The 14,403-nt window shown below is 43.0% G+C and overlaps 1 protein-coding gene across 2 annotated transcripts in view; it reads left to right on the plus strand.

Annotated features, from left to right (window-relative positions):
• Positions 1 to 686: 686 nt before the first annotated feature.
• PIK3CG (phosphatidylinositol-4,5-bisphosphate 3-kinase catalytic subunit gamma) overlaps positions 687 to 14,403 on the plus strand; it is a 62,426-nt gene continuing 48,709 nt past the window's right edge. The window contains exon 1 of one of the 2 annotated variants that reach the window (XM_075927028.2): positions 687 to 1,032. The gene's annotated coding sequence lies outside the window, so the exon portion shown is untranslated. Of the gene's footprint in view, positions 1,033 to 13,786; positions 14,042 to 14,403 lie in introns of those variants that run through there. The other variant, XM_075927021.2, reaches the window with a different exon arrangement.

A 14,403-nucleotide genomic window follows, 5' to 3' on the forward strand; every position in this document is an offset into this window, starting at 1 on the left:
GAAGAGTTTTTCTGGGGTATCTCCGGAATCCTGAAAAACTCTGCAGTCTAGCCATACCCTCGCTGGGTTGAGACAGGTTGTGTAGGCTCCGGGGTGGGAATGAGGGATTTGGGTGCAGGAAGGGGTGAGAGGTGCAAGCTCTGGGAGGAAATCTGGATGCAGGAGGAAGTGGATAAGGGAACGCTGGCTTGGGGAGGGAGTTCCAGGCCAGGCAGTGTTGGGGTCAGATGTAGGGTTAGGGTACCAAGTAAGTCACAGACTTCTGGATATGAGGGTTCAGGAATTTGGGTTGGGGTATGTGAGGGGCTCAGGGAAGGGGGTTCCAGTGTATGATAGGCTGAGCTGTAGGGTCTGGGGGAGAACAGGTTCTCTACCCCTGTTCTAAGGTGCCACAGGACTACTGGTTTTTACCTCAGCAGGTGAACTGGCCCTGGTGCAGGCACCGCCCCCATCTTCCACGGGGGAATTGCACTGGGGTCGGGCACCCTGTGGTGATGAGCCTCACCCCCAAGCCACCCAGAGGATGGCTTTCAGCACGCGAGACCTAGCAGAGCCGCTGCCTTGAGCCCTGCCAGCATACGTGAGAGAGGGGGGATTTACAACGCCCTGGCGCCCCTCTCTCCGTGCGCTGCAGTCCCAGCGGCGCTGCGCCCTTACAGAGAAGCCCAGTGCCCCCCTTCCCCCGCCCAGGCTGCCCGCCCCAGAGCGGGTCACAGGGGGTGCCCGGGGCTTTCCCTGCGCTCTCCTTCCGCCGGGCGTTGCCGCTGCCCCGCAGAGCTGTTCCGCGCCCTGCCCGGCTCCAGGCCCCTGCCAGCGCGGCTCGGGAGCCGGACTTGCAGTAGCCACGCAGCAGCCTAAGCAGGTGCCGAGCCGGGCAGCCCGAGGGCCGCGCCCGCCGCGGCTCTCGGGAGAGATTGTGCAGCCGGGAGCGGGACAAGCGGCGGCCGGAGCTCCAGAGCCAGGCTCGCCTCCGCCCGCGGGTCCTGCCCGCCTCCCTGCTGGGGAGACACCTGCAGGAGCCGCTGCAAGCCGGTGAGTAGCTAGAAGTGGGGTTCGCCCCTGGCTCCAGCGGAACAGGCGAGTTTGCTTCCTCCTCGCCTCTCTGTGCTGCGTGGGGTGCGCAGGGCCCCCTGCGGCCCGGGGCGCTGGGTGTCCAGGCGCGCCGGCTGGCGGTGGGTTGTTCTAAGCTCAGGACCCGGGGTGCAGTAGCGCGTGGAGTGGGGCTGGGGCTGCCGCGCTAGAGCAAGGGGCGACCTTGGTGCGAGTGACACCCCGCGGGCAGGTGTGGGCCTTAGGAAACATGGGTCTTGCAGCTGTGGTGTGGCTGATTCACGCCTCCGGCACAACTTGGCTTAAGAGCTAAGGGCTTGTTTGAGTCTCTTTTGCTTGGATGAAAGCTTTTGCATAGGCCTGATTTTACCTTCTGGGAGTCCCCAGTTCTCAGGCCCCGATTTTGCAATTTGCTCTGTGCAGATAGACCAGTGTTTATCAACCTTTTTTTTTTCATAAAGTATTTTTCATTAAAAATTATAAGTACCCCTTTAAAAAAAAATAAAATTAAGTACTTAAGTTTTCAGACACACAATTTTTTTCTACCATTGCAACACATTTGTTTAAACAACTTAATCATAGCTGGGCAGGCAATTAAATTTTTGGGCATAAAAAGTACAAAAATAATAAAGCACTGTAAAACTTACAACAGAAATTTTTTTTCTCCATATTTCTGTTGTGTTCCTTTCCTTCCCCCCCCCCTCCTCCCCCGACTTCTCTGGAGTACCCCGAAGTGTACTGGTACCACTGGTTGAGAAACACTGAGATAGACTACCTGTCACTGCAGAGCCCCACTGAAAATTAAAGGACAGAGATCAGATCATGTTGAGAAAGTATTTCCTCCTGTCAGAATCAACGGTGAAAAAAAAATCTTAATGTAAACAAAGGCATACAGAAATATAATAATCAGTGGGTACAGCTCCAACAATTGCAACACCAGTGGAAGATGCACATTGGGTGGGGCTGGAGTTTTTTGGCTCTTAATTTTCTAATCCTTGTATAGCTTAAATTTATGATCTTGGTTTATTGTTAATTCACAAGACCTGGAAGCATATCCTGCACACAGGTTGGCCAATCTTACAGTGGGTAGGTACATATACTTTTAAATGCCTTAGTGATTGTTGTAGATTTTAGAATCAAAAGGATTTCTGAGAAATCTGCATATTGGCCATTGTAGAAGTTATGAGTTGTGTTTTGATCACAGTGGAGTTTCTAAATTCTGTCACAATAAATACAGATCTCCTAAGCTTTGGAAGAATTAATATGGGAGCATATGTAAGTGTCTTACTATAATGATAAAATAGGTTAGACTGTTTGAAACCTAAGAAAATTCATAGACTAATATGGTAATTACAATACAGTTAAGGTTAACCATTAATTTAATGTGTCATTATCAGAATCCTAAGTTTAAATTTATTTTAAATTTTCTTGCAGTTATGGATCCTGTAGTAATTTAAATTGTCTCATTACTCTACATTTATTTAAGCTCTGATCCTGGAAATACTTACACATGCCTGTAACTTTATGCAAAGGAACTACTCACATAACTAAGAATTTGCATAGATGGTAGTGTAGATTAAGGAAGTCAGGCTAGCTGATCATACACGTCCCTTCTGGCCTTAAAAATGTATTAGTCTGATCTACTGCAGTATAAATATTAAACTCTAATAAATGAATTTTCTAAACTTACAAATAATGTCCGGTGTGTCCATCTTATACATACAGGCCATAAAATCGTCCAACTATTGTAAACACCCTTGAGATATCCCTCTACCTGGCATAAAAGGAGAGTGTTGGTGCTGACTAAATAACTATGCAACTAAAAACCAGTGTTGTAAATAAAATACACAGTCAGAAGAGGGAAGCAGCAAGCGGAATACTGCAGGGACCTTTGTTGTGAATTTCCTTACTTTAAAACTTTTGTTTGATTTTGTTTAACATGTAATATTATTCTACTGTTGTGAAAAATTTATGTACAATTATTTATAACCTTACTATACTCAAGATCCCTGTTTGAATTTATGGAGGTAACTAAAAATTTTAGATCTCTTCAAAATCTACTACTAAACCTCCCCTTTGACGAGAGACCTAAACAGCTTTACATCTCCAGTGATCACTAATGTGCAGAGGACCTGTGGCAGCTGCTATTAGCATTTCAGTGAATGAGAGTACTCTTAATAGGAAGCATGAATGTATGCATGGCAGTTATCTAGCATACTTTCAGCTGAACCAGGTGAATGCTGGTACCCTAGTCAATAACTAATTTTCTAATGGGTTTGACATAAAGGGTTTGAGTGCATACAGTTGGGTGTTTTATAACATCTTGTTTGCATAGTTCAGCATTAGATCATAACAGATATGAAAAAGTCAATACCCCAAGGGAAGAATTCAGTCCCTTGATACAGGAGGTATTGGATATTACATTTCTGTGTCTACCTGGGAAAGGTTATACTGAAAACAATCTAAGTTGTATATTTAAATCAATGTAGTTGTACCAAAATAACTCTCTGTGTAGACACCTAAGTTCCCCCTAGGATGCCACAGCCATGCAGCTTCCTGTTATGCTCTGCGCCAGGGGCTCAGACTGTAGCAGGAGGAAATTTCTCTTTACAAGCCCTGAAACTGCCAGAGCCAGCAGTGGAGGATGCCCTTCCCTGCCTGCACTAGCACAGAGCTGCCATGGCCAGCAGAGGGGAGCCCCCTTGCCATCCCCAGCAGGGAGCTGCCCAGGTAAGTCTGAGCCCCAATCCCCTGCACACCCTGAGCCCCTCTCCAGTCCTGAGTCCCCTCCTTCACCCCATAGCCTACACTCCCAGCCCAGAGCCCTTCCCAAGCCAGGAGCACCCCTCCCAAATCTGGAGACCCTCTCTGTCCCTCTCCCAACATTTCCACTGCTCCCTCAGCCAGAGTCCTTGCACCCTAACCCTTTGTCCCAGTACTGAGCCCCTCAACACCAGTTACACCCTACAGCCTGCACTCCCAGCTGGAGCTCTTACACTCCTGCACCCCAACCCTATGCCTGATCCCCCTCCCACACTGAGAACTCCTTGGCCTCATTCCCGCTACATGAATTTTGTTATGTGCACCAATATGAAGGTTACGTGTCGCACAGCACCTATGCATTGATACGCATAAGAAAATTCATTCTGCTCAGGGGTGGAAAAAGTTAGAGGGAACACTGGTAGACACTAAGCATGTGAATGGTTAACTGGTGGGGAGCTGCTCCACCTCTGTGGAGGGGCACTCCAGTCAGCCAGGGCAGACCCTGTCTGCAATGAGGGGAGGGGGGCACTCCAGCCCCTGGCTTCCCGCTTTAATCAATTAACCAGTTAAACATCAATTAACCAGTTAACCAATTAAACAGGATTTTATAACCTTAGTAGACACCCATATTCTGCTATAGGTTGCCTTTTTTACAAAAAAAAAAACTAGTTTGTTTGGAAAAATAAACTGGAAAAAGCCATTCTTGTACCAGAATAATAAATTTTCATGCGTTGTATTATACCAGTAAAACTGGTAAAACATTCCCACTTGGACAAGCTTTAGTAGTGCACTTGATCTTATTAAAAACAGCTAAGTTCAATGGATATTATAGTACAAAATTGAAGCCATAATACTACATTGCCCTGAATAAGGATTATATAGAACTTCTCAAAATGCTTTGCAGAGGCTAATTATGAGTTAAACCTCAGAACACCATTAATAACTAGATTAGTAATGTGCCTATATTGGGTAAACTTGGGATCCGGGTTACCTAGTTAAGCATACCATTTAAGCCAGTGGGTCCCAGCTTTTTTTTATACCAGGGACCAGCAAACCCATTCAAAAACTTTTGACGGACCAGTAACATTTTATTTGCATATTTATTATGCAAATAATGGATATGCAAATAAAATGTTACCAGTCTGCCAAAAGCCCCAGCCCCCAGCCCTAGCCCCTAGAGCCTCCTCCACCTCTCCAATACCACCCCCCAGCACTAGCCACTGACCCCAGAGTCCCCTGCATCCTTCCCTCCCCAGTGCCAGCCTCCTGCCTTCAGAACACCTCAGTGCCAGCCCCCCGCCCCTTAAAGCCCATCACCACCACGCTAGCCCCCAGTTCCTAATATTAGCCCCATCCCCAGAGCCAGCCCTGCCCCCAGAGTCCCCCCACTTCTAGCCCTGCCGTCAGAGCTCCCCAGTGTCAGCTTCCCATGCCAGACACCACAGTATCCCCCAATGTCAATCCCTTGCTTTTTAGAGCCTCGCACCACCAGAGTCCCCCAGCACTAGCCCCGCCTTGCACTGCCTCTCAGCCACCAGCTGAGCACTGCTGCCTGGGTTGCAGCTGCTCTCGGGCTGCCATGCTGGGCTCTGTGCGACTTTCCCACCATGCAGTGATGTGCTCTTCCACGTCCGAGAAGAGATCTCACCCCTTCCCGGAAGTGGTTGGCTGAGAGTTGGGGCAGCACACGCCTCTCCCAACAGCCGCGGGAGAGGTATCTCCTACCTCCCCTCCCCCCCCAGAGCCACTGCAGGCTGGCAGCCAGAGGTCCTCAGCCCAGCAGCAGGCTGTGGCCTGGTGGTTGGGAACAGTTGGTTTCTTTTTAAATGGGATAGTACATTCCTACACAGGGGTTGGCTCACTTGGGCTACGTCTACACTGGCCCCTTTTCCGGAAGGGGCATGTTAATTTCACCTATCGTAGTAGGGAAATCTGCGGGGGATTTAAATATCCCCCGCGGCATTTAAATAAAAATGTCCGCCGCTTTTTTCCGGCTTTTAAAAAAGCCGGAAAAGAGCGTCTACACTGGCCCTGATCCTCCGGAAAAAGCGCCCTTTTCCGGAGGCTCTTATTCCTACTTTTTTAAAAGCCGGAAAAAAGCGGCGGACATTTTTATTTAAATGCCGCGGGAGATATTTAAATCCCCCGCAGATTTCCCTACTACGATAGGTGAAATTAACATGCCCCTTCCGGAAAAGGGGCCAGTGTAGACGAGCCCTTGATGTTTACCTGTTCTCTTCACACCCTCCAAAGCACCGGGCATTGACCATTGTCAGAAGACAGGATACTTAGCTAGATGGACCTTTGGTTTGACTCAGTATGGCCATTCTTATATATATATGCCCCCACAACTAAACCAAATTACTATTAAATATTATACTATGGTATCACTGTAAGGTCCCAGTTATGACTGTAACTGGAACTCCATTCAGCTCTTTCCTGTACATAGAAAAGAGATAATCCCCACCCAAATGACCTGAAGATGGGGGTCAGGGCCCAAATGAGACAGGGAAAGAGGTACTGTAAGCTCAGGCAATTAGTACCGATGTCATAATACCATGCTCTATATCTGAATTATTATTGATGGCAGGACCATTTGATTATCACACAGTATCGCCTCTGCTGTCCTTTGCAAATGGATGAGTCCAAACAATATTTTAAATGGCTGGACAGTGCATAGACTTAATAAATATTATGTGAAACAACAACCAGTCTGATCAGCTGGTTGATGTTTATGGGAAGTTGACCTGCAAATGGTGTTTGTTTTGGAGGAATTATTCTTTAAGCAAACATCAACTGTGACAATGTTAGGACCGGTTCTTGCTGGCTTTTGCCAGATCTAAGGAGTTACAAGTTATATTTAATAAGGTCATGGCAATGGGATTTGGTTAGATCCAACAATATTCAGGAAATTATAGGTTTTCAAATGATCCCTCACAGGTCATGATTTGTCCAACATTGATCATAGTCTTATAAAAAGGATGAACATAAAGGTACAAACTTTCACAGTTTCCCCCTCACCCTGTCTATTTCTGTCCCTGTCACTGCCTGCTCATCTTTTCCTTGCATGAGAGTCATTGTGCTTCCCTGCTTTCAGTGCTGGTGCCCAGCACTATCATGGCCCTGCTATCTAGAAGAGCCAATTGTAGGGAAAGTCTTGCTCTTCCCTGGCACAATCTTCAGAGAATGTAACTACCAAACATCAGCAAATTTCATGTACAAATGGCAGTTTTTCAGATTTTTATTATTTGGTTAATTTGAGTGAATTTTAATGGGATTAGAAAAAAAAATACTTCCATCACCCTAGGATTGTTTCTCCCCTCACTTGCCAAATTTCAAACCTTGTTCCAAAGATCTGAGGTGCTGGAGTTTCTCATCCAAAAGGATTATTTATTTTTTTAATATTAGTGTAGGGATCCTTCCAAGACATTTTCTACTGAACGCATTGTCCATTTCTGGGAGAACATCTAGTTCTCAGGGATTCAAAACACTCATTTTGACTCTGGATTTCAACATTCCAGTTCCTTTATATTGAGGATAAAGCAAAGCTTTGCTGAGTTGATCAAACTTATGCGTAGGTGGGAGGTATAGGGCATACCCCACATCCAAAGTTACACAGACAACCTCTTCCTTTTATACGGTACACATTTATACATTGAATTGCATTTGTTACATATTAAATTATAAATTGGCTTTGTTATTTTGCAGGAACCAGTCCTTGTACAACATGTTCTGTCTGTGTGCCCTTCATGTTTTATTAGTCTTTAAGGTGCTGCTAGACTATTCATTGTTTTTTAAGTTTTTTCCGTTACAGACTAACTTGGCTACTGAAGCTTATGTTCCAAGATTATCTTGTCAATAGTCCCTATCATCAAGGTGTTTCTGCTTATTTTAGCTATCACAGACATACTGACTCCAGCATATTGTTTGTCAAGCCCCTGTTAGCAATTTTGCCTACAATTAGCAAAACTGCATAGTTCCCCCAAACTCATTCTCTGAAACAGCTGAACTTAAAAAAAATCAGTCTGAGTTTGACACTCGGCGTGGAAAATTTCAGCCCTAACTTTTAAAGTTTGGCAAAGTTAAATGCAACTGAGAACAGCATCTTATAAAAGAAAGTGTTAGGCCACCTTAACCATTTGCATCCTTGTCTGCTCTGCCTACAAGAGATAAAACAATACAATAGATAAAAATGACTGAAAGCGGTAACTAGCAGGTGATATCTTTTATTCTGATGGTGAAAGAGATAAGCTTTCTTCAGGTCTGGGAATCTTTCTCAAAGTGTCCCCAACTAAATTCAAGATGGACTAGATTGTTTAGCATAAGCAGTTAACATATATGTCAAGGGACCACTCATGATGAACTGGCCTGTTGTATAAAGCTGTGCCATTGTAAGTCTGTGTCTACACTGGAGAGCTTTTCCAGGAAAGCGGATGCATTCTTTTGGCATCCCTGTATTCCTCCTTGTATGAGGAATAAGGGATGTTTTGAAAGAGGAGATTTTTCCGATATTTGGCCCCATGTAGAGGGGCCAAATTTCAGAAAAGCCTCTTCCAAAAAAAAAAAAAAGTAGAAAAAGATACGTAAATTGTGGTTCACAATTATATAACTCCAATATAACTCTGCAGTCTAGACATAGCCTAAGAGTGCTAATGTAGCTGTGTTATACTGACAGGAGAGAGTTGTCCCATCAATATAATAAAATCAGCTCAAAGAAAGGCAGCAACTGTGCTGGCGAGAGTCTCCTGCCAACATAGTGCTGTGCACTTGAGCGCTTATTCTGGGAAAACTTATGTTGCTCAGGGAAAAGGGTGGTGGTGATTTTTTTCACTCCGTCAGGCAACAAAAGTTTCACCAACATAAAGGCAAGTGTAGACGTGGCCTAAGTTTCCCAGGCATAAAAGAAAGAGATCTGTGTAATTTGAAAGCTTGTCTCTCTCACCAACAGAAATTGGTTCAGTAAAAGACATTATCTCACCCACCTTTTCTCTCTAATATCCTGGAACAAACACTGCGGCTGTGTCTACATTGTCAAGATTTTGCGCAAAAGCAAGTGCTTTTGTGCAAAATCTTGCCGCCTGTCTACATTGGCCGCGAGTATTTGCGCAAGAAAACTGACTTTGTAATGTACAACATCAGTGGTTCTTGCGCAAATACTCTGACGCTCTCGCTCAGGGATAAGCCCTCTTGCGCAAGTATTCTTGCGCAAGAGGGCCAGTGTAGACAGCAATGTTAATTTCTTGCGCAAGAAAGCCCGATGGCTGAAGTGGCCATCGGAGCTTTCTTGCACAAGAGAGCGTCTACACTGGCACGGATGCTTTTGCGCAAAAGCAAATCTTTTGTGCAAAGGCACATACCAGTATAGACGCTCTCTTGAGCAAATAATTTTAACGGAAAAACTTTTCCGTTAAAAGTATTTGCGCAAAATCATGCCAGTGTAGACGCAGCCTGCTACAACAACATTGCATGTTACTAGCTGAAAGTTTTTCAGTGGCCTGTTGCAAATGAGTTGACAGCTAAGTTGTGTGTTCCTTACCGGAGTTACTATTTTGGGTCTTAAATCATGATGATAATTCTATGAATAAGGTGAGTAGTTACTGTGAAGATTTTTTTCACTTCCGTGAAGTGTTAATTTCAGATCCTAAGGGTATGTCTGTACTTAAACTGCTACAGCATCACAGCTACAACAATGCAGCTGCATCATTGTAATTCTTCAGCGTAGACTAGGGATGTTAAAATGCATTTAAGTAACTGTGTAACTGCTGAAATAATATATAGAGGCAGCAGCGCAGGGGGGAGGACAGTTGGTTCCCTGTGCCTACCCCACCATGTAAACTTGTAATTGCTGAAAATTTCAGCAGTTACATGTTTATTTTAAAAAACGCATTTTATCATCCCTATACAATTCATTTATATATTAACAATTTATACATATCATATACAATTAAAAGTGTATCTAAGGTTAGGTAGCAAATGGTAAATACATTATGAATTCATGTATTATGAGAAGATTATGTATATTTCCTCTATATTTTAAAATAAAATATATATAATCAATTTATTCCACAAGATCAACTGAACTATGTTTTCAAAGAACAAAACCAACTTATTGAGGACACATCCTGTTTTTTGTTGTTGTTGGTTTTGGTTTTTTTTTTACTGCCATTGCCCATAGAGTGGATGTTCTCAGGGATGTATACATGACTCCATGATCTTTTTCTTGAGAGGTAACAGTTAATTTAGACCCCATCATTTTATATGTATAGTTGGGATTATGTTTTCCAATGTGCCTTACTTTGCATTTTCCAGTATTGAATTTCATCTGCCATTTTGTTGCCTGGATACCAAGTTTTGTGAGATTCTTTTGTAGCTCTTCACAGTCTGCTTGGGACTTAATTATCTTAAGTAGATTTGAATCATCTGCAAATGTTACCACCTCAGTATTTACCCTCTTTTTCAGATCATTATGAAAGAAGTCCCCAATTTACAAACAGATTGTGTTCTGAAAATTTGTAAGTCTGCTGTTTGGACATGAAATGTATTTTCCCACAGAAACAATGGGGAAAATGTAATAATTGCTGGTTAGGTTCCTAGACTAGCCCACAAAAGTCAATTTAATGGATAATGTAGCTGAAATACTGTATATTTGCAATGAAAAATATAAAATACTAGTCATTAAATAAAACAGAAAAACAATAAACTTGACTAAGAAATAGGTGTTTTTATTTATCATTTAATGCTGATGCTTGAAGAAAAACAGGTTTAATTAGAGGAAGATGAGGAGGTAGATTGAGGTTTTGAAGGGGACTTTCAGGCATCCCCGACTGCAGGCCTAAATTAACCTTTTGGGGGCCCTGTAGGCTCTGGGATGAGTTGTGAATGTGTGAGGGATCAGCATGCATGAGAGGTGTGTGGGTTGATGCAGGAGGGCTCTGGGGATAAGTCATTCGGAGTAGAGGAGGGAACTCCAGGCAGGGGCCCAGGGATTTGGAGTGTGGGAGGGGGCTCAGGGAAGGAGGTGGGGATGTCTGGTCAAGGCAGGAATCAGGGTGCGGGATGGGGCTTGGCAGGAAGCTGAGGTGGGGTTGTGGGGTCTTGGTGGGAATTAAAATGTGGAAGGAGATTCAGGGCTGGGCAAAGGTTACGGAGGTGAGACGCTTACCTGGGGCAGCTCCCCTTTGGTGACACAGGCCTGGATGGGAGAGGGTAGGTGGCTCTGTCTGCCAGGGCTGGTCCTAACCAATTGGCGGCCCCAGGCAACCGCCAAGTAAAAGTTGTCAAGCAAAAAGGGCCGAAATGTGGTCGCAGCCCCTTTAATTGCCGCATGTCACGAGCAGGCTTTTGTCGACCTCTGTCGGCAGCCCCTTGAAAATGGTGGCCCCAGTGGTCCACCTGGCTCACCGGCCCCTAAGACCGGCTCTGCTGCCTGCTGCCCTGCTCTCGCCTGCAAGCACCATCCCTACAGCTCCCAATGTTGCTGATTCAGTGAGTGGGAGCTGCAGGGGCTGAGTCTGAAGGTGAGGGAAGCGAGGGAGCTTCCCAGCACTTGCAGATCCAGCCCTGGGGGGAGGGAGACTGGCCTAACATGGAGCCATGTCCCCTCCCCACCAAGTAGGGCCAGAACACAGGGGCATTATTGGCTTTAGCCCAAGTCCTTGAGCTAAGGGGGGACCCCCCCCCAAATCTGCACTTTTGGGGGACCAGTGATCTTTTTGTGGGAGCCTTCCTTAGCCCAGGGTACTGGACTGCTGCCTCCATTTATTCCTACCCTTTGTTTCCAATCTTTTAACAAATTATCAATTCATGAGAGAATTTTCCCTTTAGCTCATGGCAGCTTACTTTGCTTAAGAGCCTTAGGTGACCTTGTCAAAAGCTTTCTGAAAATCTAAGTACACTGTCCACAAGATCCCCCTTGTCCATATGCTTGTTGGGTCCCTCAAACAATTCTAGTAGATTGTAAAGGGAATTCATACCTCACCAAAGACCATGTTGATTCTTCCCCAACAAATTATGTTAATCTATGTGCCTGACAACTTTATTCTTTCATGTAGTTTCAACCAGATGCCTAGTACTGAAGTCAGGTTTACTATCCTGTAATTACTGGGATAACCCCAGAACCCTTTTTTAAAAACTGGCATCACATCCGCTATCCTCCAGTGATCTGGTACAGGAGCTGATTGAAAGGATAGGTTACAAACCACAGTTAGTAGTTCTGCAGTTTCCATTTAAGTTCTTTCAGAACTCTTGGGTGAATACCATCTGGTCCTGGTTACTTATTACTGTTTAGTCTATCATTTTGTTTGAAAATCTTGTCTAATGACACCTCAATCTGGGATAGGTGTCACCTAAAAAAAAATACCTCAGGTTTAGGAATCTCCCTCACGTTCTCAGCTATGAAGACTCATGCAAAAAATTCAGTAAGTTTTTCGGTGAGGGCCTTATCATCTTTTAATGCTCCTGTACCATCTTGATTGGCCAGTTGACTAACTGGTTTTTTATCAATCTTCCTTCTTCTGATGTTTGTATGTATTTATTTATTTTGCTATTACTTTTAAAGTCTTTGACTAGCTGATCTTCAAATTCTTTTTTGGCTTTCCTAATTATGTTTTTACAGTTTATTTGCCAGAGTTTATGTTCCTTTTTGTTTTCCTTACTAGGATTTAACTGTTTGCCTTTTTGCTTTTCTCTGCTTCTTTTACTTTATTGTTTAGCCATGGTGGTACTTTTATTGATTCTCTTGCTGTGTTTTTAAATTTGGGGGTATACATTAAAGCTGAGCCTGTATTATGATGTCTTTAAACATTTTCCAATGCAATTTGCAGGTGTTTCACTTTTGGCAGTATCTCTTTTAATTTCTGTTTAACTAACTTCCTCATTTTTGTGTAATCCCCCTTCTGAAAATTAATACTACAGCTTTGGGTCGCTGTGGTGTTTTTACACCACATGGATGTTAAATGCAATTATATCGTGGTCACTATTATCAAGCAGTCCAGCTATATTCACCTTTTGGTCCAGATTCTGTGCTCCACTAAGAACTAAATCAGAACCTCCTCTTCTCTTGTGGATTCCAGGATTAGCTGCCTAAGAAGCAGTCATTTAAAGTGTCTAGAAACTTTATCTTTGCATCCCATCCTGACATGCAACCAGTCAATGTAGGGATAGTTGAAATCCCCAATTATTGTTGTTGTTTAATTTTTATAGCCTTTCTAATCTCCCTGGGCATTTCACAGTCACGATCACCATTCTGATTGGATGGTGGGTAACATATTCTTATTATTGAAGCATAGAATTACTATCCATAGAGATTCTATGATACAGTTTGGCTCATTTAGGATTTTTCCTCATTTGAATCTATGCTTTTTTTCACAAATAGTCTCACTCCCTTCCAACAGGACCTACTCTGTCCTTCAGATATGTTTTGTACCCTTGTATTATTGTGTCCCGTTGATTATTTTCACTCTACCAAGTTTCTGTGATGCTTATTACATCAACATCCTCATTTAATATGAGGCACACTAATTCATCAGTCTTATTATTTAGACGTCTAGCATTTTTATATAAGCCCTTTAAAAACTTGTCCCTTTTTGCTGTCTGCCATTACCTTATATAATTGAATAAGATTCTCAAATTTCATTTAGCTGTTTTTCATCAGACTCTACCTGTATTTTATCATCTTCCATGCTCTCCTCCTTAATATATAGAATCTCTCTTAACAGATCCTCCCCTAAGGATGATTATTTAATTTGTTCTTTTTTTCTAACTCAACCTCTATAATTTGCCTCTTTTAAATGTAGTTCATCTTTATACAGAGCATTTCTTCTGATCAACTAGCTTTATGCATATGTCATTGTTTTAACTGTTTTATTTATATTTATTTTATTATATTTTTGTCTAACTAGGTAATTCTTAGTACGTCCCTTCCACCTATGAGTTTCAAAATTAAGTTCAAGTTTTTGTGGTCGCCAGTACTGTAAATATATTTGTTCTGCTCAAACAGGAAAAGCATTCTGACTTTTTAAAAATGAGCAATCATATGTATAATCAACTTGGTTAAAACTTCCTTCCTGGTAAGTGCAGCACTTCCTTTGCATCTGGATATGAAGGCGAACACAAAAAGCAGAACAGCGTATTAAACAGCTTTCTTGTGAATGATCCTCATTTTTAAAAAATACTTTAAAATTAAACAAATGAGTCTTATTCAGCGACTCATCCTGGGCTTTGTAATCAGGTAATGTTTCATTTTGTTTCAGTAATTATAAACATAATGCCCATAGTTACTTGCTTTCCAAAATGTTAAAAACAACTTAGAGTCACCTTGTGTTCTGTTGTTTCAGTTTAGTTTTGTATTTGCTTACCTTTTTTCTAATATTTTCAAGGTAACCATCAAGTTACAGGGATTTTGGGTAAGCAAACAGAGGGAGGCTTTATGTGTATTAGATTATTTTTCTGAAAAAAAAAGTTAAAATTAAGCAATTTAACAATTTATGAAAGAGAGATTGAAGGGAAACAAATTTAAGTACATCCAGTCAACTTTGCTTTTCTCAGCTGAATACTTTGTAAATAAGTTCCATTTTGATATGGTAGAACAAA

This window comes from Pelodiscus sinensis, chromosome 1 (assembly GCF_052426305.1).
Source record: "Pelodiscus sinensis isolate ZL-2025 chromosome 1, ASM5242630v1, whole genome shotgun sequence".
NCBI classification, from domain to species: Eukaryota; Metazoa; Chordata; order Testudines; family Trionychidae; genus Pelodiscus; species Pelodiscus sinensis.